Source organism: Notolepis coatsorum (genome assembly GCF_963971535.1).
Source record: "Notolepis coatsorum genome assembly, chromosome: 8".
Classification (NCBI taxonomy): Eukaryota; Metazoa; Chordata; class Actinopteri; order Aulopiformes; family Paralepididae; genus Notolepis; species Notolepis coatsorum.
The window spans coordinates 89,506,679-89,524,080 of NC_140172.1; the positions used below are offsets into that span (position 1 = coordinate 89,506,679).

Here is a 17,402-nt window from a genome sequence, read left to right on the forward strand (position 1 = left end):
TAATTTCTTTGTCCATTTCCGCGTCGAACAGACTGCAAACTACCTGGCGTTCTATCGCCATGCTCTAAGACAAACTCTAACCATAACCAACTTTGAAAGAGTGCCTAAGCTTAACCGTCTAAAGAACTTGCAGTCACGCTCTAAGACAAACAGCTGCATCTCACAACAACAACAACTATCTACCACCAACCTAGAATAAGCTAGAATTGGAACATTAGAAAGTGGATTCGGCCAATCAGAGATCGTCTCAGCGAAATGCGGCTACAGAAATTATTGGCACTGCTGCCTAGACCGCTTCAAATCGCGCCCGGATTCCAACATAATAGTCATATTTCAACGCACAACGCGTTACGCACTGATTGGCTGCGACGGATACAGCGATCAACCAGTGACGCGCACTCAGAGCGCAATTGCGTCTAGCCCGGGCCGAGAAATACAAAAAAATAAAAAAAAATATGTTCAGGAAAACGAGTATTTTTTATTTTAGATATTAACGTTATATTGTGCATTGGAAACACAAACATACTTAAAATGAGTAAATATTATTCATTTTAAACATGTTTATATTATTTATAGGGCTATAAAACAAAAAACAAAAACGTTTTTTTTTCTTCTTCTCTCATGGCCGCCACTGATGCCAGTGCAACCAGTGCTACTAGAGATGACCACCCAACTTTAAATGTGTGTGAGGGGGTATGAATGTAGTTTTGTGCATATTGGTTAAAAAAATTATTATAAAGATATCAGTAGTTTTGAGAGACAGCTTTGTAATTAACAAATGGAGATGAGTGTGGTATGAGCAACAATAATGTGCTTTTGCATAAATGGAGGAAGAATAATGACAGGGTGCCTTGACAGCCTTTCCCTCTTGCAGTCTATAGTGGTTAGTAGTCATTTTGTTTCCACATTATTATTAGTATTATTATTATTATTATTATTATTATTATTATTATTATTATTATTATTATTATTATTATTATTATTATATAAAATAATTGTATTTAATTTGAAAAATGTCTAGGGTTTTCAGTGGAGGGGACCCCCACATGCGGTCCAGTGGGCCCTTCCTGCAACCATACAAATGAACCGTGGATAAGATTATAAACAAGACTTGATATATATATATTTACCATATATATATATATATATATATATATATTTACCGTATATGTATATAATGTGTATATAATGTATATAATATATCCATTAGGGGGACCCTGATGTAAACAAGACAAACGTATTTCTCTGGTCTGCATCCCCTTAACAATTGTGTGTATTGAGCCGTAGGCTACTATATTGTACCCATTCTGCAATCTGTTAAATAAAGTTTCCATTCATTCATTCATACCTGCATATAATCCTTTCTATAAAGCTACTTATATATATATATATATACACCATAACTCTACACGATAGCATGTACAATAATGCTGTATACAGCACAGCACACATATGTATACTTACTGTATATTTATCCACGTCTCTCTGTACATACCTGCATATAATCCTTTTTACATGTCGATATATCTGTACATATCCCTTTCCTATTCTTACTAGTTATACAGCTGGCCAATATGACGTTTAGTGTCTAATCTTTATACCTGTATCACAGTTTGATCACCTGTACATTGTATATTACTATTGTTGGACTTTACGGTTACCTTTGCAATCTGGTTAGATGCCAGATTGATTGTCGTTATACTGTAACTGTACTTACTTAATACATTTGAATAGTAATGCCTTCTTGCAAGCCAGCTAACGTTAGTGAACAGATCCTGCACATCCAACGCCAAATAAATGATACAACTACCCACAGACAAGGCTTGGCCATGTGCAAATGCTCGGTTAAACGTCGAGCTCTTGTCAATTGTCACTTACCAGTTGTGTTGTGTTGTGTTATGTTGTCGAAAAGCCGAGGAGAGTGGAGGTCGCTGCATATGCTCGCCTTCATGTCATCAGTCTGAACGAGGTTGGTTTGCTTCATTCCGAGGAGGTCGATGCTAGATCACATTGGCGTTTTGTTGAGGGTCATCCGTTTTTGGGGCTAGCTGCAAAGCCGCGAGTCGTCATAATTTAAATGTTAAAAGTTGTTTATAAATGTATCCCTAATCCTAACGCTGAGTAATCTTAACCACTCCAGCTACCTAAAAATACAAAATAAATGTAAATGTTTTCTTCCGGACTGCGGGATATAGCATCGTCCTTCAAAGAAGAATCTGGATGGATGTGACGTCAGCAAAAACAAGTTTAGATTTCCGACTTCCGGTCAATTTATTTAGGTTTCAAACTATTCTGCAGCACCCGAGGTGTATTGAAAAACATGTATTTTAGGAACCTATACAATACAACGTATGTTTTTGTGTGATGATAAGAGTATCCTCTCATTGCCTAAATTAACAAATGCTATTTATTGGACTACACAATAAGGCAAGGCTATTATTGATTGAACATGGTACAAGTCACCTCACATTGTTTCATCATGACACCTCTGTCTGAACACTCCTGAATACTTCCACCGTTTTAAGCAAAAGCTGCTTAGAATATTTGCTGGCCTTCAACATCGCCCATATCACATTCACAGTATCCATTCAGACTGAAGTGGAAACTGCCTTCTATTTTAGTGTTCCATATTCTTGGAACGCCCTTCAATGCACTTTAAAATGTGATATTCTTCCAACCTTTGAACAGTTTCTAGCTTTCATTTTGTCATAGCTTTTAGTCGCCTTTTCCTATTTCTTGTTTCCTGCTTTTATCTTATTTGAATTTGATCGTATCATGCTGATTACTTGTTTTTATCTTTGTGTTATTCTATCTCTTTTAGTTGTATACTCTGTCACTGTAAGGATGACACAGGATTGCAAGACAACCTCGCAGAGGTGGAAGAGGGGCCCTTTTTTCTCCGCAACAAGAGGAAGCCATTTGTGCAATGGTGATAGCAAACAATGCCATACGGTTGAGAGAGATACAAAGCACTGTTAGAGGATGACAATATCTTTGGGAATGTTGAATCCGTTTCATTCGCTACAATTGACAGAGTGCTCAGGAGAAATGAAATGCGCATGAAACAATTGTAGTACAATGTGCCATTTGACCGGAACAGCGACAGAGTGAAGGAGATTGGTCACCAGTATGTATAGAATACCACAACCACTACACCAGAGGAAGCTCAACAAATCATGTTAAACCCAGATTCGGCTCAAACAAGGGACTAAACACGTTTCGCAATTATGCCACAACAATGTGGAACGCCCTACCCAAAGCTGTAAAGGAATGTGAATCCCTGCCCACATTCAAAACCGCTCTTAAAGAGCACCTACGGGAGGCTGCAATTCGAAACTGGCCACCGTAAATGCCCAAAACCCCCACCACCTCCTAATAGACAGTCTCCTCCCCACCGCATGTATATATTCCCTCCCCGCCGTATGTATATTTCCCTCCCACCCACCCACCCCCTCCTAATGTACAGTCCCCTCCCCATCATATGTATATACTCTGTCAGGATCTAGGGGTAACAGTACTGTATATTTGAATACCGCTTATGTCACAAATGTATCAGTACTAAATACCTATATGTCCCTATGCCATAAATGTCATGTATGTTGTGTATGTCATAAATGTCTATATGAATTGAAAATGGGGGACCCTGATGGAAACAAGACAAACGTCTTTCTCAGGTCTGCATCCCCTTAACAATTGTATGTATTGAGCCGTACTGTATTGTACCCATTCTGCAATCTGTTAAATAAAGTTTTCATTCATTCATTCATTCATTCATTCATTCATTCATTCATTCATTCATTCATTCATTCATTCACACATTTATGTGTTATGCATACTCTAATGTTCAGTTCTGTAAACTGGTTACTTTGTGTAGTGCCATGCAGTACACTTACATGACAGTTCATAGTGTACAATATGTTGTCCAAAATGCATTATGTTACACAGGAAAAGTTTTTATAGTTTTTCTCTCTCTCTCTCTTCTGGGATAAAGCGTGTACCAGGGAACTGCTGCACACATTCATATACGTTGATGAGGCGGGTTTCAATCTGGCAAAAGGTAGAAGGCGTGGAAGAAATCACATTGGACAGAGATAAACCATTGATGTCCCAGACCAACAAGGAGGGAATATTACAATGTGTACAGTAATGTGTAACTTAACTGTAGATTTCAAATGGCTGTGCAAATAGTGTATAGTGCTGTCTTGCGCATTTTCAGGTAGTGTCACCAAGATCTGACTTTTTTGCATTGGAAAACACTTGCACAGAGTGATCTGTCATAATGAAAACATGACAAAGCCAATTGACTATCTTGTTCATAAAGAATGGTGTCAGGACTTTTCATTTTGATGACACTGACACTTTTATTGATTTGAATACTTGCTTTTGAGGAAGGAACTATCCATTTTGAGCAAGTGACATGCTTTTGCAGGTTATCAACTAGGTTTTGCAGTTTGTACTAATTGTTTTGAGAAATGCACTAACTGTTGTGCAAATGTTAAAGGTGATGTGAGAAATGCACCAAAGCGACTGAGAAAAACTGTAATGTCAAGACTCTGATCAACATTCATTCATGTTCTCCCCTGAGCTCCTCCGGGAACTCGGAATACCAGAAGTGTTGCGGTGGTCTATAGATCTTATTCATCTTCTCATTTCAGTTTGAAGCAGTATAGGCAATATTGATACAATTTGTATAAGAACGGAGACATGTCAAATAAATAAAAAAATGTATAAGGAAGTTGCATTGTTCATTTCAATACCTGTAATAGTACAGTAGTCCACACACACACACACACACACACATGTGCATTCAGTTAAGTTGGAATATGACTGTAATACAAACAGTTCAGTTTGTCAGGTACATGCAACACAGATTACAGTGTTTACATCTTTCTGCTTGAGAAAATACCATGTTCTGCAATAAAAATGATTGAAGTGAGATGAACAGACTGAACTTTATTTTATTAGATAAAACATGTTGACAAAGTTTTACTTTGCAGTTGAAAAAAGGTAATAAATAAAATGTGTTTTCGCAATACTCAGCGTATCGTGATATATTTTGTATCGCGATACTATCGTATCGCGACGGAAGTATCGCGATAGTATCGTATCGTGAGGTCTCTGGCGATTCCCACCCCTAATAGATAGGTATAGGTAGGTAGGTTGGTAGGCACAAAATTTACGAAAAACAAAACAAACATAGTAGCATTGTCTACAATCACAGACCGGAATAATCAATATTCTGTTTTGAACAATTTACAGCCACACATTCAACCACACATTCTGTAAATATCAGGTGGCCAGAAGATGTAGAGTGTAGGGGTCTTGAGGGTGTGTATTTAGAGAACCTTGAGGAGGGAGCTGTTCCCCTCACTTCCATTGGCTGGTCATTACTGTCCGTTATACAGCACTCCCATAGGCCATCATCATCATCGTCCATCATCTTTACATGTGACGGAACAACAATAAAAGGCTACCACAATTCGAGAGCACATTATGTTAACACTCTCCATTATAGGCGGCTAGGTGGCGCAGTGGGCAAGGCGCTCACCACCAACACAGGAGATGCTGGGTTCGAGCCCAGCTCTCGGCGTTGCTACCAGCTTGGCTGGTCGTTCATACTAATACAATTGGCAGTATTAGGGGTGGGAAGCTGGTGGGTGGAGATCGGACGTTGTGGACAGCGACTCCTACAGGTCGGTTGGTGCGCCTGCGCAGTAGAATCAGGAAGCGACGAGGGCGGCGTGTCCCTCCCACGCAGACCCTCGCCGCTGAGAGATCGCGCTATGCAGGTGAAAAGATGCGACGGCTGCCTCCTCGAGTACCGGAGGGGACACGTGATGCAAGGCTTCGTCCACATTGCAGCCGGCTTGTGGGAGGCATGGCCTAACAACGTTCGAGACGGGGGAGGGTAGAATTGGATAATACGAAATTGGGGACGGGAGAAAAATTGAAAAATGGGGAGAAAAAGTAGATAAAAAAAAACACTCTCCATTATAACCACTACCCTGATTGTACAATGTACATTCATCATAACACTAATTTCCTACGACTAGAGGAAAGTGAGATTCATTAACGTAATTTCAACAACACTTTCACAAAGAATGAGTCAGCATTAAAGAGTCAGCATTGAAGCATTATATATAACTTTGTTATTTAGAGTAATCCTTTTGAAGAAAATTATTTTATACATCCACAGAGCTTTTTAGAAAGGTGCGGAATAAAAGTATTGCTTTTCTCCCCCCATAAATATTGATTAATGAATTTTTATAAAATGTATAAAATTTTTGCGGGTCCAAAATGAATGTGTGCATGCATCCCCTTCCCATTTCCCTACATGGAATGCACCTGATTGGATGACATGCTGGTGCTCTAGTGCGACATCTAGTGGCTGAATGATATCTATAGGACCTTTAAGACGTAATATTTAGTAACATTCACTCAAATCCAAAATTTGTATTGAGACTTTTTGAATGCCTGAAGTCATCATAATGCACTTCAACCGGTCTCTGATGGTCCAAGGGATATTAATACAAGGGACATTCAAGAATTGGAGGACATTTTTAGTCCCACCCATGCAATTTTAAATAACCCATGCACTAAATACTAAAACATGCAATTGTTGTCAATTGTACTTGTCCTGAGATCAAATTGAAATATAGTTGTAGAAAAGGTGGTTCCAAAATATTATTTAATATACCAAATATCTCTCGAGCACTCCTTAAAAAGAAGTCAACAAGTTGATGACCAACTTGCATGTCCAATGACTTACTTGACTTAATCCTCTTTACCCCGTTGGGGGGCATAGGGCGTCCACCAGAGCTCTCCATCGCACTCTCTTCTGGGCCAGGGCCTTTGCTTCTTTCCAGCTCACTCCGATGTTCTTCAGGTCTTGGAGTGTGCATGTCCAATATAACATTTCAAATATGGGAGGGCGGTCAGGTGGCGTAGCGGAGATTGCGTTCGTCACCAACGCCGGAGATGCTGGGTTCGAGCCCAGCTCCCGGCGTTGTCACCAGCTTGGCTGGCCATTCACACTAATACAATTGGCAGTATTAGGGGGTGGGGAAAGCTGGCGGGTGGGTCCTGGGCGTTGTGGACAGCGACCCCTACAGTTCGGTCGGGGCGCCTGCTCAGCGAGGGTAGGATCTGGAGAGAGGTAGTGCGACCTCCCACACGTTACACTCTCCCAATGAGAATCTGCGCGGCCAGGCTGGCTGGCTGTCATTGAAGTGGGAAAAGTGAGCATTAAACAGCTGTTAAATGATAAATGATTAAATGATACACACTGAAATCTACCCTCTCTCATCCTGCTTTCCACAACGCGACAATATTATTAGATGGCGCAACAATATTGCTCTGGCGTTGAAGTGGGAAAGCGGCAGTGAAGTCTGCCGCTGCCGCAGGGGCGTGCCACGGCGTGTCACGTGGCCGTCGCGGCCAATCAGGCGAACCCGGAAACCGAAATCCGACTAAATCCGTTGCGGAAGTGATACACGCAACCCTGTTACCGAAACCTATTTAACCTGGCAGAGGGAAAAAAAGAAAACAGTGAGTCACATGACAGGAAATTGCATCATTAAGCCATCAACAAAATGGCTAGACCAAAGGTAAGTCCTCTCTTCTACTTTTTATATTTTTCAAATATTTCTTGATTGACTGTGTCACTCTAACCAACGCAACTCTGTGATTCATATGATCAGATTAAAACAAATTAATTTCAAATGTGTCTTTCTTTATTCATATAATTACCAAAGCAAAATTAAACAAGGAGTTCCAGAAAGTACAGGATAAGTTGAGGAAAGCTGAACAGCAGGCAAAAAAATACAACGATTGAAAAAAAGAACAATCTTCATTCTTCAAGAAGGGGTTTACAAAAGGATCCTGGAAGCCAGCCATGGAAAAGGTTCCCCAGATGGTGTAGGTGGCACATTGAAGAGGAGGCCAACAGGCTTGTCACCCAAGGAGTTGATATCCCCAACGGCACTGTCCCTGTACCGAGCTCTGAGTAAGGAACAATCAAAGGTGAAATTGTTTTACATTCAGGAGCAAGCTGTGGAGGATGCAGTGAAAGAAATACCAGCTGACCTCCCAGCCGTATACTGTCCACAATGAGGCTCCACCAGGTGGTCACTCTTTCACCTATAATAATAGGATAATGCTCTGCTGTGACGTCAGCTGTATATGTTCTGCAACAGGGAATCTGGAGTGTGATCGTCAAAAACCAAGAGCCTGGGCTTTAAATCAATATAAGTCAAGTATTATCTGAAATTAAGTATCCAGTGTGAATGTGACTTTCTTTACTTAATTGTAAAGGATTTATTGAAAGCATTTAAATAGATACTTATTCATAACAGGGTTGCGGCAAGCATAGCACACAACAAATATAAAAACATCTCGTAAAAAGTGTACTGTTGAAGCCTGAGCTGGACAAATCAAATTATTTGATGGTTTATTACCTGTTTTTCTGAAATACATAACAGAAAATTATCAAAGGGTCAATTTTCTTTCAAAGGTATTGCCAAAGACATAATAAAAAAAACATGGCTTCAACAAAAGAGTAACAGTTATAAAAGTGTCAAACTTGAGAAAGTTCACACGCTAAACCTGTTCAGATGAGGACCAGTATATCCACCTGGCCTCAGCTCCCCCCAGCACCCAGGTGGATGGTCTGGCTGCCCACTACAACTCCGCCCTATCCCGCAGCCTGGACTCTCTCGCCCCCATCAAAACCCGGACTGTCACCTACACCCGTCCTGCCCCCTGGTACACCCCTGAACTCCGCTCCCTGAAGGCTGTCGGTCGCCAATTGGAGAGACTCCATAGAAGATCTGGCCTCACTGTCCACCTCGAGGCCTACAAGGACCACGTGCAGGGCTACAAGCTAGCTCTCATCAAGGCCAAAACAAATTACTATTCCACCCTCATCGGCAACCAGCAAAACCACCCCAGGACACTCTTCTCCACCATCAACCGGCTACTCCGCCCCCTCGACCCCCCCCGCCCATCTGGTGCCCACGACCTCTGCTCCAGGTTCCATGTCTTTTTCCAGGACAAGGTCAATACCATCTACCAGCAGCTAGCAGTGCCCCCCTCCTCCCCCTCACCTGCTCCTCCCCCTGGGTGCCCCCCCCCCAATGCAGCCTCTCCTCCTTCTCCCCGGTAAATGGTCCCCAAGTTGTCAAGCTCATAGCCTCAGCCAAAGCCTCCACCTGCTCACTTGACCCCATGCCTACCACCCTGGTCAAGATCTGCCTCCCTGCTCTCTGCCCCACCATGGTCAACATCATCAACTCCTCATTTGAATCTGGTCTCGTCCCCCCCTGCTTCAAAACAGCCTCCGTCACCCCCATCATTAAGAAACCCGGCCTCGACCCAGACGAGCTAAACAACTTCCGTCCGATCTCCAACCTTCCTTTCCTTAGCAAAATCTTGGAAAGAGCAGTGGCCGCCCAACTCCAACACTACATGTCCAACCATGAGCTCTATGAGCCTTTTCAATCCGGCTTCAGAACTCAACACAGCACAGAGACCGCCCTCATCAAAATTACCAACGACCTCCTCCTTGCAGCTGACTCTGGCCACATAAGCATCCTCATCCTCCTTGACCTTTCTGCAGCATTCGACACAGTCTCCCACTCCATCCTCCTCAACCGCCTATCCAACAACCTCGGCATCACTGGCTCAGCACTGTCCTGGTTTCAATCCTACCTCACCACCCGGACACAGTTCATCACCATCGGCGACTCCAGTTCCACCCCGGCCCCAGTCAACCAAGGCGTCCCACAAGGCTCCGTACTTGGCCCAATCCTATTCACCATCTACATGCTCCCCCTTGGTCAGATCATCCGCCGCCATGGCCTCAACTTCCACTCCTATGCCGACGACACTCAACTCTACCTCTCCACCAAACCATCCACCCATCTCCCCCCACACTCCCTTATCAACTGCCTGCACGAAATAAAAACCTGGATGTCATCTAATTTCCTCAAGCTCAACAACAATAAAACCGAGCTCATGGTTGTGGCACCCAAGGCCCTGCTCCGGAAGGTTGGGGATCTCACCCTCAACATTGACGGCTGCTCCATCTCCCCATCCCCTAAGGTCCGCAACCTGGGCGTTATCCTGGACTCCACCCTTTCCTATCAATCCCATGTAAATTCCCTCACCAAATCCGCCTTCTTTCACCTCCGAAACATTTCCAGACTCCGACCATCACTTTCCGACACCACAGCTGAGACCCTCATCCACGCCTTCGTCACCTCCCGCCTGGACTACTGCAACGGGGTCCTGTCCGGGGTCCCAAGCAAAACCCTGGACAGGCTCCAGTATGTTCAAAATTCAGCTGCCAGGGTTCTAACCCGCACCAAACCCTGGCAGCACATCACCCCCATCCTCATCCAGCTCCACTGGCTCCCCATCAAATCCCGAATCACCTACAAAACCCTCCTGCTCACCTACAAATCCCTTCACGCCCTGGCACCTCAGTACCTCACTGACCTCCTCCACCCCTACAGTCAGTCACGGTCCCTGCGATCCACGGACACTGGTCAGCTCTCCATCCCCCGAACCAGACTGCGGACGTTCGGGGACAGAGCTTTCAGTGTGGCAGCTCCCACCCTCTGGAACTCCCTCCCCGCAGAACTCCGCACCACCCCAACTCTGGACTCATTTAAAAAACTGCTCAAAACCCACCTCTTCAACCTGGCCTTCAACCCCTAACTTTCTCACTTTATATGTATGTGTTGTGTCTGTCCACTATGTTTGTTGACTTGTTATCTCCCCCCCCCCCCTTATGTAAAGCGACCTTGGGTCCTCTGAAAGGCGCTATATAAAACGAAGTATTATTATTATTATATATATATATATATATATATATATATATATATATATATATATATATATATATATATATATATATATATATATATATATATATATATATATATAGCAAAGTTTGCATTCGATAAGTATTTAAGTATTTTTCTATAGATGATCTGTGTGCTCCAGTACCTTCCATTCTGTCAAGCTCATGTATCTGTATACTTGTTACAACAGTTTACACACACACACACACACACACACACACACACACACACACACACACACACACACACACACACACACACACACACACACACACACACACACACACACACACACACACACACACACACACACACACACACACACACACACACACACACACACACACACACACACACATGCTGGCAGTGTGGACTATGCTCAATCCATTGTGTCTCATATGGATTTCCAATATGTAAATACACTGTGTTTGAGCCTATTAGCAATACCCACTGAATCGTGTGACTAGTTGTCAGCTTGTACACACAGGAGCTTGACCCCATTGACTTTGCATTGGTTTGTGGCTAACTAAGGTAGAGATAGTATACCAGCATGGATTGCGCTTGTGACTCCTTATCAATATAAACAATAAAAACAGTAAAAGGGTTCATACAGCATGTTGTTTCATATAAACCTTTTCAGGCAGCACATGTCACCAATCAATCTTTATTGATATAGAAGTTTAGGCCTGTCCCCAACTAAGGATTTGTACCGTTTTTCTTGGGGGGGGGGGGGGGGGGGGGGGAGTCGACTGAAGGCTTCTTGTCCTCTGCGAAAGCATGCAATTGGTCCACTGATACATCTTGATATTTGTCTAGTGTGAGAAATCCTCAAATGTTCAAGAATAAATTAATTAAATGAGGAAATAATGAATGCACCTCAATGAAAATAATATATGCCATATCAAGGCAATTATGGTATGCAATTTATATGTACATATATAACTCTTAGCATCACATTCACCCTTTCACTCAGACAGCGGAGGCAACCATGCAAGGCGTCAACCTGCTAATGCGGAGCAGTTATGGGTTTAGTGTCTTGCTCAAGGACAGGCGACTGCTCTACCTCCTGTGACACTGTTGAATGAAAATATCTTCTCACCCCTTTGTGTATTAATGTAGTTAAACTACCACCTAAATACTGCATAATGTAGTTAAACTAGTAATTGAACTACATGTAGTTGTTCGTCCCCAACAACTGCACACAGCCCAGGATGAGTGGGGGAAAAGGTCTCTAAAGGTGAAAATGGTGGAAAATGTGTATCAAAGCTATAGAACAAGGTCAGGTGGACATGTGTACAGAGTCTTGTGTCAATCTGCTTCTCGTATGAGTTATGGCTTTTCAAAGTTGTACATTTTGATCATGGCGCCACCACCGATTGGCGTGATATTTGCTGTGATACAGAAGCACACCAATATCTGTCATTGTGGCAAATGTCATGTCTCTATCATGTAATGTCATGGCAAACACTTAAATATTTTGGGAACGACCACAAACAGAGCGCTTAGAGGTTGAGCTAAGCTTGGTTGCAGATTTTACTTTTACATTTAATAATTTTTATCCAAAGCGAATTACAAATTGTGTACAACAAGTCAGCAGGAAGGGTACATCTCTGGCAGCTAAGTAAGTGGTATTGTTTGTCAAACTGTGTTGAACTTCAGTGTTACACTCTGAGTGCATAGTATAGCATGATAGGTAGTAGTAAGGATTTTTTTTAATTTTGATTTGAAGTCTTTATTTCGAACATGCAATGAATACAACAAACAATAACAAAAAAAGAAAAACAACTCAATCTGCATGTTCGAAGAGGAGTAGGAAGAAGTATACACTTATTTAATCCTACCCCTTTTCCACTACTCAAATGAGTGTACTATTTTAAACATAAAAAAGAAAAAAAAAATATATATATATATATGCAAAACAAAAACTATATATGTATAAAATAAAATAAAATAGAAAACAAAATAAAAATGTAAACACCCGTGAATATCAAGTCCCTTCCTCATCCCTGTACCTTGTGAACATAATTTCCTTATACATCAGTTTGAATTGTCTCATGTTTGGATATTGCTTTAGCACCACATTTAGACTGTTCCACAGTTTCACTCCACATATTGAGATGCAGTGTTTTCTCATGGTAGTGCGTACGTTTAGCACCTTTAAATTGTGTTCTCCCCTCAGATTATAACCCCCCTCCCTATCAAAGAACAATTCTTGAATGTTTCTTGGAAGTGCATGACTTTTTGCTTTATACATTAATTGTGCCGTTTTAAATTCCACAAGATCATTTAACTTCAATGTCTTTGACTCCAGAAACAATATGTTAGTGTGATCACGATAACCTGCAATGTGAACTATCCTTATGGCCCTTTTTTGTAGTATAAAAAGTGGTTGTAGTGTAGACTTATAATTGTTTCCCCAGACTTCAGCACAGTAATTTAAATATGGTAAAACTAGTGAACAGTAGAGAATGTAGAGTGATTTTCTATCCAGGATGTGCTTTACTTTACTCATGACTGAAATGCTTCGTGAGAGTTTAGATTGGACATGTTTTATGTGAGGTTTCCAACAGATTTTATGGTCTATTATTACACCTAGGAATTTATTTTCATAAACTCTTTCAATAATCACATCATTTATTTTAACTTGTACCTGAGTATCCAATCTACAGTTTCCAAACAACATAATTTTAGTTTTGCTCAAGTTCAATGATAATTTGTTTCTATCAAACCATTCCTTCAATTTCTTCATTTCAGATGTGATGACCTCTAAAAGCTGCTGGACATTCTCACCATAAAAAAAAAGATTAGTGTCATCCGCAAATAAAATACATTTAAATATATTGGATACTTTACATATCTCGTTAATGTACAAGATGAACAGTTTTGGACCCAACACTGACCCCTGGGGGACACCACAAGCAATGTCCAAACATTCAGATTTATAATCTCTCATTGTCACAAATTGTTGTCTTTTATTTAGATAGCTTCTCACCCAGTCCAATACTACCCCCCTGATCCCATATCTCTCCAATTTCCTGATTAATATATCATGATTAATAGTATCAAATGCTTTTTTTAGGTCAATGAATACTCCAGCTACATGTTTTTTTTGATCTATGGAATTTGTGATTTTTTCAATGAGTTCTATTAACGCTAGTGATGTTGACCGGTGTGTTCTGAATCCATACTGGCTATCGGTGAGTAAATTATGTTTATCAATGAATTTATCTAATCTGTTGTTGAAGAGTTTTTCTAATATCTTTGAAAACTGAGGAAGTAGAGAAACAGGCCTATAATTTGTGAAGTGGTGTTTATCTCCAGTCTTGAACAGAGGTATGACTTTTGCTATTTTCATTTTATTCTGAAATCGACCAGTTTTGAATGATAAATTGCAGATGTGCGTGAGTGGTTTTGAAATCCCACTAATGAAATTTTTTACTATTTTCATATCTATTTCATTACTGTCTGTAGATGTCTTGTTTTTACATTTATTAGTAGTTTCTATAATTTCATTTTCATCTACCGCTTCCAGAAACATTGAACTAGGATTTCTTTCAATGTAATTGTCTTTTATGTCTTCAGGAGTCACTGGATCTGGGATTTTTCCCGCTAATTCTGGTCTAATATTTACAAAAAATGTATTAAGGTTGTTAACCACATCATCCATATTGCTAATAGTTTGATCCTTTTCCATAAAATACTGAGGATAGTTTATTTGTCTTGATCCATTCCTGATAATACCATTTAATATCTTCCAAACACCTTTAATATTATATTTGTTGTTATCTAATATTCTACTATAATGATCCTTCTTACATCTTCTCATAATATTAGTCAACTTGTTTTTATATTTCTTATATTTATTTTCTGCCTCTTTAGTTCTATGTTTTATAAATTCTCTATATAGTGTATTTTTCTTTTTACATGCATTCTGTAATCCCCTTGTGATCCATGGGCTGTCTGAGTGTTTATGTTTACTGCTATATTCTTTTATTGGACAATGTTTGTGATATAGTAAGTTAAATATAGATAAGAATGTTTCATATGCTTTATCAGTGTCATCCTCTTTATATACTATCTCCCAATTTTGTAGTAGCAAATCATTTTTGAAAGCGTTCATTGATTCTTCAGTCCTTACTCGTTTAAATTGTAGTTATATATCGTATTTGCTTCGCGTCCCGCTCTGAGCCTTATGAGATACCCCTTATCTCCTATGATACCTACTGTATCTCCCACGAACAAAAATACATGCACCCCACCTGTATGGGGCCCCGCCCCCATGGTGGCACCGCCCATATAACCGTGACTCTGGTCACCAAACACTCTTCCTCTATTTTCGTCCCAGCGTAATGGATGCGTGCACCATACGATAACTAGCAGGGTGAAAAGATCAGAGTCATAATGTTGAAAGCTTACCGGAGGTTGCTGGCCCCTGGCATCTTCGACGCATGTTTTCGGCGACACGACGGGCCTATGTTGATGTTCCTCGTTTGATGACAGCACATCGAGGTTCAGCTGTACAAGACTGGCTGTCGGGCCAGCTTGTACTCAGGTAGGCCCTGTGTCTTCAGGCATGGGTATTAGTGTTAGTAATGCTGGTTTGTTTTGTTACACAACCATGTTGTGTGTTGGCGCCGGGGGCAGGATGGTTTGGTGAGCGTTCACTGCAGGGAACGGTTTCCAAGCTGTCTTGGGCGTGCTGCTAAAACATCTAATGCTATGCTACATGCTATCGCTAATGCCGCATGCTATTACTACTGCTAATTGCTACGCTGTTCTAATGTCTCCGCCGTGAGATGTTGTCACTCTCCCTCCTCTTGCCCGGTTCATCAATGAAGGTCAGTCGGTAGCTGTTGTGGTTTTTTTTGCTGAGTCCTATTTACCTTTTTCGGGTAAATGGGTTGACAACAGGGTAGGCCGTGGCTAGGTTGCCTAGCCAGGTATGTTACCTTGTGTTCCGGCGGGGTTTGTTGAACGGTGTTCCCATCTGGGTTGGCGTCGGGTAGTGGGGCTATGGGTCCAGCCGACATGGTAAACATGTTGCGTGTCTGTGCGCAGGCAATTGTTGTTCTGGGTCCCACATCGCCTCGCGCTAGGCTGCAGTAGTATGGGCAGGGCCGCCTGGGAGAAATGTGAGGCCCTGTGCGTTTTTAGACGCGAGGCCCCCCACCCCCTGAGGCGGCCCTGTGTAGTGGGCTATTGTTTCGTTTTGTCACTCTGCTATGAGAAGGTCTGTCTTGCTACAGTTTTCTCTCCTCTCAACCATTCATACTGACGGTCAATCGGTATACTGGGGGAGTAGTGCAGGGGGGGGCTTTGTTTACCTTTTTTGGTAAATGGGCTAAACTAGGGCTGGTGTCCTGTTGTGAATATTTTGAATGAAGGCGGGACTAGTTCGCTCTGGTCCGTCTCCCCTTAACTTGTGTGTATGGGTTTGCTCATTCTACAGTGTTTTGTGGGTTAGTTCTTTTATTCATTTAACCTTTTCATGGTGCACACCACAGTGGAGGTTGCTGTTTGCAATCACCACTGATGCTCCATGTTAACATCAGTCCTTTGTTTTTGACGTATTGAAACAATGCCCCGCCCGGCCGATGCCATGGGTGGGTCGGCCTGGCGAGTGGCTGGTGGGCTGTTAAGGCTTGTACCGCCACGGTATGGAATTGGCAACGATTAGAACTGTGTTCGAATTGCTGTTTTTTTCTATTAAAAAAATGGTGTCTGGTGGAGGGGCCTTGAGGGCCAGCCGACGTCGACACATCGCGCAAGGTTGTTGACGTTATTAGCTTTGACCCAGCCGCAAGCTATAACCGCTCAGGGTTCCCCTCTCCGCAGGGGATTCTTTGGTCTTCTGCTGGAGCGCGGGCGGTATTGTCCTAGGCCCTATGCCGCCTCACACCGTGCAGCCAGAAGAAGAGAGAGCACGGCCTCGTCAGCGGCGATGACGAGGCCCTCGACAGGCGGCCATGTTTTTCCCCGCCGGAGGTATCCTGGGCGTTGATTCGACAGGTGTCCACAAGGCCGACAGCCTTGGCGGCCGAGGGATCGGCCATGTAGGATGGGTTCGGCTTGAACAAACAAGCCGTCACCGTCCTGCCGTGAGCAGCCCGCTCTCCGATCACTCCCTTCCCCAACACCAGTGGAAGAAGTGGGCTCTGATTGTTTCCTTTGGCTGCGGGCCGCGTGCCTTCGTTGATGCGCGGGCGGCCCCCCTTTTCGCTTCTCATGGGGACAGGGGCTGACACCCAGTTGATGGCTGAGCCTGGGTCTGTCCGTGAGAATGTTGTGCTGTCAAGCGGCTCCCACACCTTGAACTGTGTTGGTTGAGCCTGGTGTTACGTCTGTCAACTTAAGTGTTGTCAGCAGGGGGGCTCGAAACCTTTTGAGGCACACAGTGCGGGCTTCCCCTGCCTCGCCTTCGCCAGGCCAGGTATCATGTTGGTGCCTCCCACTCCTGAAATATTGGCAAGTGGTCGCAGCTCACGTGATTTGGGGTGGTAGTAATATCACTGCAGGGCTACGGTGTGTAGGAACCCA

General features: G+C 42.5%; 1 protein-coding gene across 1 annotated transcript in view; it reads right to left on the reverse strand.

Annotated features, from left to right (window-relative positions):
* The window catches only part of LOC311233799 (mitochondrial ornithine transporter 1-like), a 52,212-nt gene extending 50,089 nt beyond the window's left edge, over nt 1-2,123 (reverse strand). The window contains exon 1 of the mRNA XM_084320821.1: nt 1,879-2,123. The gene's annotated coding sequence lies outside the window, so the exon portion shown is untranslated. The remainder of the gene's footprint in view (nt 1-1,878) is intronic.
* Nucleotides 2,124-17,402: the final 15,279 nt, after the last annotated feature.